Source organism: Strix uralensis, chromosome 1 (genome assembly GCF_047716275.1).
Source record: "Strix uralensis isolate ZFMK-TIS-50842 chromosome 1, bStrUra1, whole genome shotgun sequence".
NCBI lineage: Eukaryota > Metazoa > Chordata > Aves > Strigiformes > Strigidae > Strix > Strix uralensis.
Window position 1 is genome coordinate 123,007,034 of NC_133972.1, and position 12,196 is coordinate 123,019,229.

Below are 12,196 nucleotides of genomic sequence, written 5' to 3' on the forward strand. Positions count from 1 at the left end.
TGGCAAAGACTATGTGGTCCAGCAGCCTGAACCCACAGTAGTTCACCCAGAAAGAGCTGATCTGCCAACAAAATTGCTGTTAAGAAAGAAGGGAAAAAAAGGGTTGATACTGGTAACAATATCAGAAAATGTGCCCCCTCACAGAGTCTTTCAAGATTTCCGGAATGACCCTTACCAGATGGCTTGCTTTGGTACCTGCAAAGACCTGTGGTAGTATCAGGTTGTATCAGAAAGCCACCTACAAACTCTCAAACTATCACAGGAATGCTAACAACCACAAATTACCTTTCTTCTTCACAAGGATTGAAAACCTGTGTCTTCTTAGTAGCTATTAACTTGATCCTCCCCTGTATGCTTTACATGTACATCTCAGCCTAGTAATGCCTGGTGTAGCTAGTAGGTATGATACCGACTGTGAGAAAAATGATGGGTAATTTTGTTATGCTCCCAAAGCTCTTGGTGAGAATTAAGGTATTTAAAAAAAAAAAAAAAAAAAAAGGATCAGGGTTGTTACAGGCCATATATCCCTGCTCTTTTTGTCCCCAGAAGCTGCAGGTCACCCTTTACCATCTTGAAGCTGTGACAAGATGAACCACCCTGAATCAAGGGACAAGAGGCACAGCAGTAACTGTGAAGCACAAGACCCGTATTTCCTGCTGAACAGTCAAATGCCATGGAATGAAGACTGGGGAGAGAGGCCAGCACACGCCCACTCTGAGGATGGCGCAGGACTTGCAAGTTAACGTCAAGTGTGTTTCCACCCTTGCCATGCTAATGGGTCTTTAATTTAAGACTCCATGCCTTCCACTGGGCTTGACAGAAGATGCAGATAAGAGCAGGGTACATGGGAAATTTGTGTCCTTTGGCAAGACAGAAGAGCAGCAACAAAGCCTTCTGCTCTAATCGAAGCAGCCTGTTGCCTGCAGCAGCAGTTCTGCAGCACCTCGAGTGCTCCTCTCCACAGAGAGCTTGCACAGGCTGTTTCCATATTCATCACAACACAATTCAGTGCTGTCCCATTGTGTAGTTACCTTGCAGATAAGATGGGTGACTACACCTATTTGCACCTGGGAAAGGAAAATGTCTTGCTGGTCTGTTCCCATAAGTTTAGTTTTTGGTGGTCTAAGCTTCCTGCCAATGAAGCATATGGGCTGTGTAGCAAGGGATATTACAGCGTCTCTGGTTGTTAATGAAAATTTAGAAAACACATTCACACATCTTTCCCTGTTGTTCAGGGCCAATCCAGGACGTCCCACTGGTGAGCTCTCATCCTTATAGCCACATCAGGGCCCCAACAGTGGCTTCCAGCTAACAGGACAGCAGCAGATTTCATGTGTAAGAGGAACATGGAGATTCCATTTCAGAACTAATGTCTATAGATGCAGGTGAAGGCAGTCTTTATGCACCAAAGAATTTCAGGGCCATGTTTTCAAGCTCTTTTGAATGCTCTGTCTGGCAATACCAATTTTATTTTAAAGGAGACTCCACCCTTGTTGGGTGACATCAACAAGGTGGCTGGTGGCTAGGATCCACTGACTTTTTAGGCATCCTGCTGCCTGGGAGGATCTGTAGCCCAAAGTTAGGTGCCTACGGCATCTATACGAGGCGTGTAGAGAGTTAAGCACCTCAGTTGTGGAGTTACCTCCATTAGTTTGGAAAAATGCCCAGGGAAGGACTTTGACTTAAGCTCTACATGTTAAGGACCTAAAGCCATGGTTGGAGGGAAGATCCTATGTTCACCTGAAAGATGAGAGCCATTTCCTGAAGACGGTCTTTTTTCAGAAAGTGTGCTGGCACTGAAACCAGCAGGAGAACCATTTTTGGAGCCTTCACCCTGCATATTTAGGCATTTTTATGTTGAGTATTTCTTGTATCAAGCACTGGACCCTGGTATTGCTCCTTCAGGCCAGCTCCATAACCACTGGGCAGGCACGCCCTTTCTCTCCTCACATTTATACCGTGGAAGTGGCTCATTTTTTCTCCTGGTTTAGGTCCCTCACTAGTTATACAAATAAAAAATTTCCAAAACATTCACCAATAGATATTTCATTAAATATCAAATGAAAGTTTCTCATGTTTCTGTTTCTCCAGCTACTGCTTTTTCTCTCCTGGCAATATTTTTCTTCTACCTCCCATGATGATTTGGTCTCAGTCTTGCTGGAATAAACAAGTAACTCAGTTGTTTGCACAGACAGGGAAGAATTCCTTTGGATATTCCCAGAAAAGCTGCATTAGTCCTCAGCTTTCACATTGGTAATAAATACCATAAGTACAGATGAATAAATTAGGATGGAATCCATCCATCTCTGATCTTCCTAGGTGTAACCATGAAGAAATCTGAATTAGAAAACTACGTGACTTGCATAGTCCTGCATCCCTAATTGACTGTACTTCCTCACAAAGGTCTTTCTTTAAGTGCTTCCTTTAAGTGGCTGGATTGTAGCAGGAAGACTTCTAGTCTCCAGAACTACTTTAGGTTTAGTGAAGATCCTAAGGCTTGATGTGATACTTGTGAAGTTCACTGTACTATGGACTGTGCTGTTTGCCCCATTTTGACTGAAAACTCACTAATCTCTTACAAATTCAGGTTTTGCTTATAGACTTTCATTTTTAAATACAGCTCAGTCAACACACTGAGGTGAAACCTCTGTAGGCTTTTCTGCATTTTGTTCTAAAGGTGATAACACAAGAGATTGGGATTTTCTGTGGAAAACCTGACAACATTTTTCCATGTGAAGGACTCTCATTGTCACTGTTCTCTGCTGAGGACAACATAAACACTTTAGTCATGAAGCACATCCCTTCCTTCAAGCACTTCCAAGTCATCATTTGCCTGTGTATGTTACTGTGTTTAAATCCGGCTTTATGAGTTTTACAGATGGGCAGGAACAGGGGGTGGAGGGCGATGGACACCCAGAGCCAGAACAGAAATAGAAGAAAATGATCAGCTTGGAGCCCAAGCAGACACGGATACATGTTTCTCTCTGGAAACCACTAGAATGCATCAAAGAACAGATTTAATCACAATACAACTGAGTTTAAACAAGCGTCACTTGGGTGCTCCTCTCCTGAAACTCCAGAAAATATTTCAAAATAGCTCTTTGTTTTCTCACTGAACATCACGCAGTCCTTCTTGCAGTCTTTCTGAAGCCAAAAATCACTGCCAAGTCATAGGCACAATGTTATGCATAGGACATAACTTTGCAACCACTTGATACAAATTATTATTGTTAAGAAAGAGCAGCAGAAGAGAGCTAACAACCTTGTCTGTTTTACATAGCTCTTTCCATGTATTGAAGTTTTACAATGAGCTTTAGAAGAATAGCAACTAGGGTCAGTGACATAGTTAAAATATAGAAATGTATATATCTAGATATCTGTATGTTCAAGATAGACCAAGTATAAATGTTACTGAAAATGCACAGTGTCAACACTGTCTGTTCTTCCAGTTAAATCAAAACTCCAGTTAGACTCTGTTTTCAGCTTGTACAGCTGTGCCTCCCAGAATCATGTGATTATATGACAATCTCAACTTTTCCATCTTCATGTTTGCAATGGGAGTCTTGAAAATACGTGCCTGTGTGGCCACTACATCAGGATGCAGGGGAACAGGCCCATTCTAACAGCACTTAAAAATCTCTTGGTGTTTAAGAGAATATCACAATTTGAGGTTAGAAATATCATGGTACCTAGTACCATTTTTGGTTAAATCATGAATGTCCGTGAAATTTCATCTCCTTATGCTTACAGGCAGCTGCAAGGGAAGAAACTGAACAACCCACACATTCCCTTCCCATCCTGTCTATGATGCTGGGAGTCATGAATATCCCTTGATCAAGTCATACACAGGATGAGATACTAGAGACTGATTCTCACCCTTTGATTTCTTGTTTTCATTTTACTATAAAAGACCCTTATCTCTGTCAACCAAGAGCAGGAGTTCTTCCATCGGCACACACACAGCAGAGATCTCTTTGCCTCTGACAGTGGCTTGTCATCTTTCCCCACCTGTCAATCTTAACCAGATGCATTTGCATAGATCTGTTGATTTTGTGCACAGTACCAGCTGAAATCTGAAACTTTCCAAAAATCAAACAAAGAAAAGAACATTTCTGTCTGAAGTACTTTTATGGCAAGTTTCACAAAGCCTTCCAATCGCATTTGTAGTTGAAACACTGGCAGCTGTTTTTTTGTTGTTTTCTTTTCTCTCTTGCTTTCTTCTAGTGACATTGCCAAGCTGTGTTTTAATCTGGTGGGCATTGGGGAAACGAAACAAAAAAGGGCTTCTGGTAAACTTAAATTTCTCTGAGGCAAGGACTTGTGCTGTGAAGCAGTCAGATATCCAAGAGCTGTCTCCCAGTGCGTGCACTTTGCCATCGAGGGGGCTATGTCATTTCTTTGAAGCAGGCTCTATTTTGATGGGCAAAACACCAGAGGATGACGTAAACCTCTAAGGATGATTACTTGGGTTCTGTGTCCGGCTTATTCTCAAAAAAATGCCTTGAAAATCTTTAGAGCTGCTGCTCTTTTGTCTGTCAGCAATGAAAACAAGGGAGATATTACTGGTCGCAGAGCAACAGAGTCAAAAGACAGGCATTGTACTAGGAAAAGTTCCCTATGATGTTTTCTTGTCCTCAGTACAATTAGTCCTCTCTTTTTTCTGGGGAGGTCGTCAGATAGAAGTGCTGGCTTGGTGGACACTATGCAAGAACCAGACAACGTAGCGTGTAGTTTGTTTTGGTCTGACACTGTGAGTTCAGTGCACTTCCCAAGGTGTCGGTGGTCCTCAGGGCTGTCACCCACATGTCTGGCCAGGCTTCTGGCTGGGCTTTGTAGCTGCTGATGCACATTCAGGAATGGCAGTGATGCTATATACTTTCCTCCAGCATCTCAGGCAGCTGGATCCATGCAGGAGTCTGAGGATTTTGACAGTCACATAATGACGGTCTTGGTGTTCTTGTCATTTTGATAATGACAAAAAGATATAAAGACAAATTGAAATATGTCTGAGAATCATCATGTGTCATAAACCTCCAATCTTAATCTCTGTCTTTTCAGCCAGTAAATCCCCAATCCCTCATTATACCCTCCTACGCCTGCCCACCATTCCCGTTCCCAGAACAAAACCCCCAAATTCCCAGCACTCTTGTGGCACAGTACCAAGATCAAACTAATAATCTGAGAATTTTTCCACTTTCCCCAAATTATTCACAATGTGACAATTGCCGAATATAACATAACAAAGTCATACTCATGCTAAAATGTTTGGGTTATGATCTATTTATCCTATTTGATTCTGTTCACACTCCAAAACTATATTTGTCATGGGAGTATCTGAGCTTCTTGCAGTGATGCATTAAGAAACGTCTCTCTCTTCCTGCAGGAGAAAGTGTGCAGGGGAAGGTAGGCTAGAATTAGACACAAACATAGATGCAATGCAGAAAGTCTCACCAGTACCAACTGTGGAGAGCAGTACGCTCAGCTCTTGGAGAGGTCATTTTATTCCTTGCCACTGGACAAGGCCTGAAAAATCCCTTCTTTCTGTGTACACAGTTTTCCCTTTCTTATCAACGGTCCTGCTAAAGTAGAACCTTTGACTACAACTTTCATTGCAGAGCTTAAATGTAAGCTTTTTAGATTCTCCACTGAGGCCAGGAGAACATAGAGATAGTTAACAAGACCATAAACTTGATTCAAATCCTGATGGAAGGCCATTCAAAGGAGTAGAGGACAAATATGACAAATCTGGAATAGCCTCAGCTGTTGAGAAAACACAGGACCACTTTCTGCAGACACTGATTCTCTGAAGGCTTCCTACATATTGCGTTGCTGTAGCCTGGCCAGGAAATGGCACAGGCATGAATAACTGGAGCCAGACCACTGACTGTCAGAGTGGGAGAAAATATCTCGACCAGCTCCAGATATAAGTGGGCATTACTCTTGCTAAACCTCTTAAATAACCCTAAATCCAAGAATAAGAAAGAAAGTGAAAAACACGGCACATTACTGAGGATAACTATAAGGAGCATCACGTGCTGTGGAGATAAAATCAGAAACATTAAGGCATAGCACAACTTCCGAGGGATGTAAAATAATAATGAGACATTCTTCTGCAGGTATACCGATCCAAACTGTTTCTTCATTTCAGTCTTCACTAAAAGAATCAACTGTAATCAAATGTCAAATGCTGTTAATACTGCTGACAAAAACCTCATTGGTCAAAAGTCTTTAGTATCCCATTAGTCAGGAGTAAAGTAGAGAATGGCAGATTGTTACCTGCTATGCAGTTAGAAATGGGTTTCAAGTGATGAAATTCACTCCAACAAATTTGGAGTCAATCTCAGTGATCTGAAAACTTCTGATAGATGGAAGAACTTATAGAGTACCAGAAAAGAGAAAATATAGTACTTTTTTTTTGTAAGAAGTCTATGAATCATAGCCTATCTTCTTGATTTTTATTTCCAGAAAAATAATAGTACAAAATACTATATCCAGACCATCAGATGACAGTCAAACTATTTGAGAGATAACAGCTGCAGAGGAACATGGATTTGTCAAAAAAACACTAGCTCTGTTAAGCCCAACTTAATTTTCCTCTCTAGCAGGATATGGGTCTTTGTGAGTTGATGACACATATCTGGATGCTAGCAAGGCTTTTGACACTGTCTTGTATGACAGTTTCCTAAGGAAATTATAAGAAAGCATGAGCTAGTCAAAAGTATTGTAAGGCAGGTGCTCAGCCACTTGGAAAACTACTCAGAAAGTAGCTGGAAATAGGTCATTGCCAGACTGGAAAGTTTCTTTGACTGCAGTTTCAGAGGGGTCCATCTTGTGTCAACATTTTTATTAAAAACTTGGAAAATGTCAGAAGGGATTTCTCACTTCTTGGAAGAGGCTGGAAACATTTTGGGAGGCTCAATTAGAATTCAAAAGATCTTTACACATTGAAGAAATGGTATTAAAAATAATATTATCAGTAAGGACTAGAGTAAAGTACTACAGCTAGAGAGACATTCTCAGCTGTCAAAATGCAAGTGGGGGGAAGAACTGAATAGGCAACAGTTCTTCCAAAAATGAACTAGAGAATGTGGGGGACCACACATTGAGGGTGAGTCAATTTTATGATACTAATGCAAAAGAATTTCTCTAAAGTACAGGGATTTTTAAAAGGGAACATTTTATTTAAGATTCAAAGAAATCCTTCCACTCTGCTCAGCATCTAGAAGGCATCTGTCAAAGAACTGTGTCCGTATTGAACAGAGATTTTATAAAAAACTTGGACTAACTGAGAAGACAATGAAAAAAACAGGGTTGGTTAGTCCAGAGGGAAGATGTGATAATATTTTTCACAAATATAAAATGCAGCTGCAAAGAAAAGTGTAAAAAAGAAAGTTCTTTTTGTTCATTGCAGATAGAACAAGAAAATATGAGCTGCAATTGCAGTGTGGGACATTTCTTTCAAACATAAAATGAATTTTTTCTAATGGCAAAGTCAATTAAACGCTGGCGCAGATTGCTAAACTACTGTGGACTATTGAAGGTCAAGAATAAATTGGGTGTTCCTCTCTTGCAGGCAAATCACAAAGTTGATACGTTTCTGTTCAGTGGTCCCTAAAGTTCTGCAAACAGCAAGGAACAGAAGAACACCCTTAATCCATGGGAGCAACTGACCAGCTCTGGTGCATGCCTCCCAACAAGGGGAGCACATCTGATGCCAACTCTTCAAAAATCCTTTCTTCTGTCAGTATCTCCTGGGTCATCATCAGCTTTACCTTTCAGCAAATAGCCTTAATCTGTGTATTGATCTCATCCAGATAAAGTCATCTTGATCACATTAGCAAAGCAGTAGGACCATACAACAAGAAGGTTGATCAGAACTATCTGCCAGGAGTGCATGTCATCAGACTGGTAGGAAGATATTGAATAGCAGAGGAGAGAGAATTGATCCTTGAGGGACTTGATAAATGCAAGGGCCAAGAGCAGAAACATAGCTTTCTAACTCTAGTAGTCACTGGCATCCCTCCAAGAGGGACCTGCCCATCTAGTACATTACCCTGGCCCCCTGTTAACACTCTCAAGTGAAATAGGAGTATCTTCAGGTCAAGAGTGTAAAATGTTGAAGAAAGATCCAGGAGGATGAAAATGTATGGCTGTTTTCTACCTATTAACAAGGAGAGATCATCCATCAATGCCACTAAAGTGGCTTCAGTTCAGTGTCCTGGTATCAATCCAAACTGAGCCATCTCTCATACTAATTAATATCCCTGCTACATATAAATGCACAGGCCGTATTTTATCTTCCCATCAGAAACTGGACTGACCCAAAAGACATCTATTCAGTCTACAGTATGCCTACAGTCAGTATATTCTCTATACTTCTTTCTCCCCATAGGATGGCTAATTTTTTATACAGCAGATACGCTATCGTAATTCAGAAGCACCATTTCTCACAGTTCTAGAATGAAATTGAACTACCCTGTTGGAAATAAAGATGAGTAAAATTAACCAATAAGTGATTGCCAAGGCTGAAATCTTTGTAAACACTCTTAGGTAATTCCTTAAAAAAAGAGATCCATTATGCCCTAACCTGCACTTTGTCACCAGTGTTGTTCCACTGTCAAGGTAAAGAACTGAGGAATGTCCACAGACTTGTTATGACATTAATCATATTAAACAAGGCATGTGAACAACAACTGCAATTAAACTGTAGCAATCAAAGACATAGGAAGCATTTACATTTTGGAAGACCATAAAGTGGTATGTTTTACTTAGAAATCACAAAGGTTGTGTCAATCTGTAAGACAGGAACTATATACACATCCTTCCTAAAAAGTAGCCCTATCTCAGGCAGAATTTGTCTGCATCTCCGACAAAGAGTCAGAGAGTTCACAAGGTACTAAAAACTTGACCCTGGTACACAGTGGTATACCCTCTCCAGACTCTAATGAAGTATAAACAGTCCAAACATATCTCCTAGCATTCACTTCTCATATGGCTACCAGAAAAATGCCCACCAAATAGCCAAGCTAAATAATTTTTAGACTCCCTGTACAGAACTATAATGCCTCCCAAACTGCTATTGCACCACTGGGAATACTGATGGGTTGACGTGAATCACTGATTGTAAACACATCTGCACTGAGGAAATAGGCTTTTTCCCCCAAAGGGTTTCGTATTTCTATGTGAGAAGTCTGAATGGTGAAGTCAAGATTCTTATCCTAATCTGAGGTTGCTTAGGAGCTCCAGAGAGCTCAGGTTTGTACTTAGGGCAAATCAGAAAATGGTACTATGCCATTCCACCTAGACCCTGATGACAACCGAATACTCTCAGACTGTTAAAGTATACAGTCCTTTGCTCTAACATAAGAACATTTTGAATATAAACTGTCAGTGTCTCTACACAGAAAAATCATTGTCAAAATACTGGACCTCCAACTTCCAGTCGTAAAGGTGATCACCAAGTCTGACTGAAAAATGCTTCGCATATTCTACTTTGTGACATGGATTCCAGGGATAACACTATGAGAACAGACTTGTTCATGTAATGGTTTGGGCAATAGGTGAGATCCTTACAAACAAGGCATGGGGAATGAATCCTGTGCATATGCCTACACTTAAGTAAGTACCCATCTGTGCAAGCTATTGCTGAAACAGGAAGATTCATTAATTTCACTACTGGCACTTGTCTGATCTGGGAAGATACTGCCTGTTGCTCCAGGATTTGGCAAATTCAGGAGCTGGGTGTGTTACAGGTTCATCTGCAGTGGCCTCCTGTCACCAAAGCTTTGTTCTTTCCATTACTAGTCTAAATAATTTTGAATGCACAGAGCAGTTACTATCAGTATTCCAAAGACGATAATATCTTCCTTGGCTTTCTAATGCTTAAAAAGCATACAAAGCTGTAGATACTGATATGGTGATTACAACTGCCTTTGAGCCACAGGTCAGATGGACCTGCTCAGTGGAGTCACTGCTCTTCAGCCCCCCAGCTTCAAGGACACTACTAACAATCTTTCTCCTCTGAGGTTAAGCTGGCCCACTGCCACTGTAAACACAACATCTCACTTACATGGTTGAAAGATTAAATATCTGATTAAAATTTCTGGCTGCTAATATGTTGAACTTGGCCATAGGGGTAAATTTGAACTACATGATATTCAATTCTACGTGCTCAGGAGTAGGGGGAGAAGAGGGGAAGGGGGATGTTGTATTTCACGAAACAACAAGGAAGTCACATTTCAGCTGAAAATCAAGATAGAGGATATGATTTAGCTGTGTCCAAAACAAGACACGAAATGAGTTTGGGCAGATTGTCCTCCCTGGCTCAGCCTCTGCAGGAGTGGGGCTCCATGCAACCAAACCAAGTTGTGAAGTCACTGCAGCCACCTAATCCACCCGTTTGAGATGCAGCACCTGTTTGCAGCAACATGGCTGTAAAACCTTGCCAGAGGCAGAGTTTAGGAATAGTCTGCAGCTGAGGCTGAATTCAGCAAGGGATGTCAGTGGGTTGGATCAGGAACTTCTCAGTTTCCATGAATAACTTAAACTACCACCTAAGCTCTGGTTCATCACACTTAGGAAATCTCACAGGGGTTTCTGGGGACAGATGTATCAGTCTCCTTACCCCATTTCTCCAGGATTTGTCCTTAGTGAAGAGGTCTGGGCAGCCCATTTCCTTGGGCAGAGAGCTTGAAGGGGCTGGGGTGTGCTCAGCCAGCAGTGCATGCCAGAAACTTCAGGCAAGTTCTACAGGTTATATAAAATGCAAAGGATGGGTTTGGTTTTTTACATTACAGGGTCCAGGCAACTGTGAACAATTTTTTTTTTTTTTTCAGAGACAGAGAGCAGCTCCTTCCTAACTGCAAATCTGCCCCTTGCCAAATTTCATAATTTGCTTGCTGCAAGCTCTGTTAAAGCTCTGCAAAAGAAAAATGATTGGAATGTTTTTTATAATGGGAAACGTTAGGCAACTTTAATATAGGAACTTTTGGTGCTCCTATATTAACTCTTTATTGTTGTGGCTTAATTTGACATGATAGTTTCAGCCTTGAGCCTCATACTGTTTCCTTGGAGCTGTTCTTATAGGAAAGGACCCTCAAGCAAGCATATTTCCCCACAAATGTTATAATTCACATAGTAAATATCATTAAAAAATCACAATCTACTTATAGCAAGGACTGCAAGGCCCCCTCACTTCTGCAGCCAAAATTCACTGAAGTGGATATGTTTAGAACACTACAGGTGATATAAAGCCATGGTTTTGTCCTGACAGTCCTGGTCTGTTTTAGCCACACACCTGTGAAGACCAAGTAGGGGATATGACCCCCCAAGCATGACTTTTCAGCATTATTTTTAGCATGTTTTCAACAATCATGTTGTTTTCGGACTCTTTCCACTGCAGCCTTTGCAGAGACTTAATGATGCAACAATTACCCATACCAACCACATTGCCTCTTTCTTTCTCTGTGCAACCATGATAGAGCTGTGTTTTCCCCAAACGTGTGCGAATGCCTGGCATATGTTTTATCTCTTCAAATTCAGTACAGTGAGGATAGATCCTGAACAATCTTAACTCAGGCTGGACAATGACCAATTTGTCTTAATTGGTCAGTGAAAGCTCATGGCATTGCTTCTGTTCCCAGTGTCAGGTTTCATTCAACAAAGTCAATGAGACACATCCATGTACTTAAAGTTAGTAAGTATGTTTTTGAATTGGGGTCTGGTTGTTCTTCAGAGCAAATATTGATGTCTTTCCCCAAATTGGCTTTCCATAGCACATTTGTGCCAATAAATGTCACTGCTCAAAGGGGAAACAAATACACAAAGGTGCAAATACAGCCAAAGCAAATTAATTCAAGCAGATACTCCCGGGCCATGTTTTGCTCTGCCACCAAATGGCTGTAGGCTGTGACTGGGAGGAAGCCTGCTGTGCAAGTTAAATGGAAAGAAAATTTCTAAGAGCTGAGGAGCCGGGAGCCCTGGGATGCCCTTTGGAGCCACTTCACCACCAGCAAGACATGATACTTGGCCTCTCAGGGGTTCAAGCACCCAGAAAAGCTCAGATAAAAGGGAGGCTATAGGGGACACCTGCAGAGGCAACCAGCCCTTGACGTTTGCCACCCACAGTTAAATCTCTCCTGCAAATGGGATGGGTGCATGGTAGGTAGGTAGAAGCAACCTAGACGTCCTTGTTTAT

The 12,196-nt window shown here is 41.3% G+C and overlaps 1 long non-coding RNA gene across 1 annotated transcript in view; it reads left to right on the forward strand.

Annotated features, from left to right (window-relative positions):
• LOC141954155 (uncharacterized) overlaps positions 1–8,436 on the forward strand; it is a 51,417-nt gene extending 42,981 nt beyond the window's left edge. Inside the window, exon 3 of the long non-coding RNA XR_012632111.1 lies at positions 7,574–8,436. This is a non-coding gene — a long non-coding RNA (uncharacterized LOC141954155). The remainder of the gene's footprint in view (positions 1–7,573) is intronic.
• Positions 8,437–12,196: the final 3,760 nt, after the last annotated feature.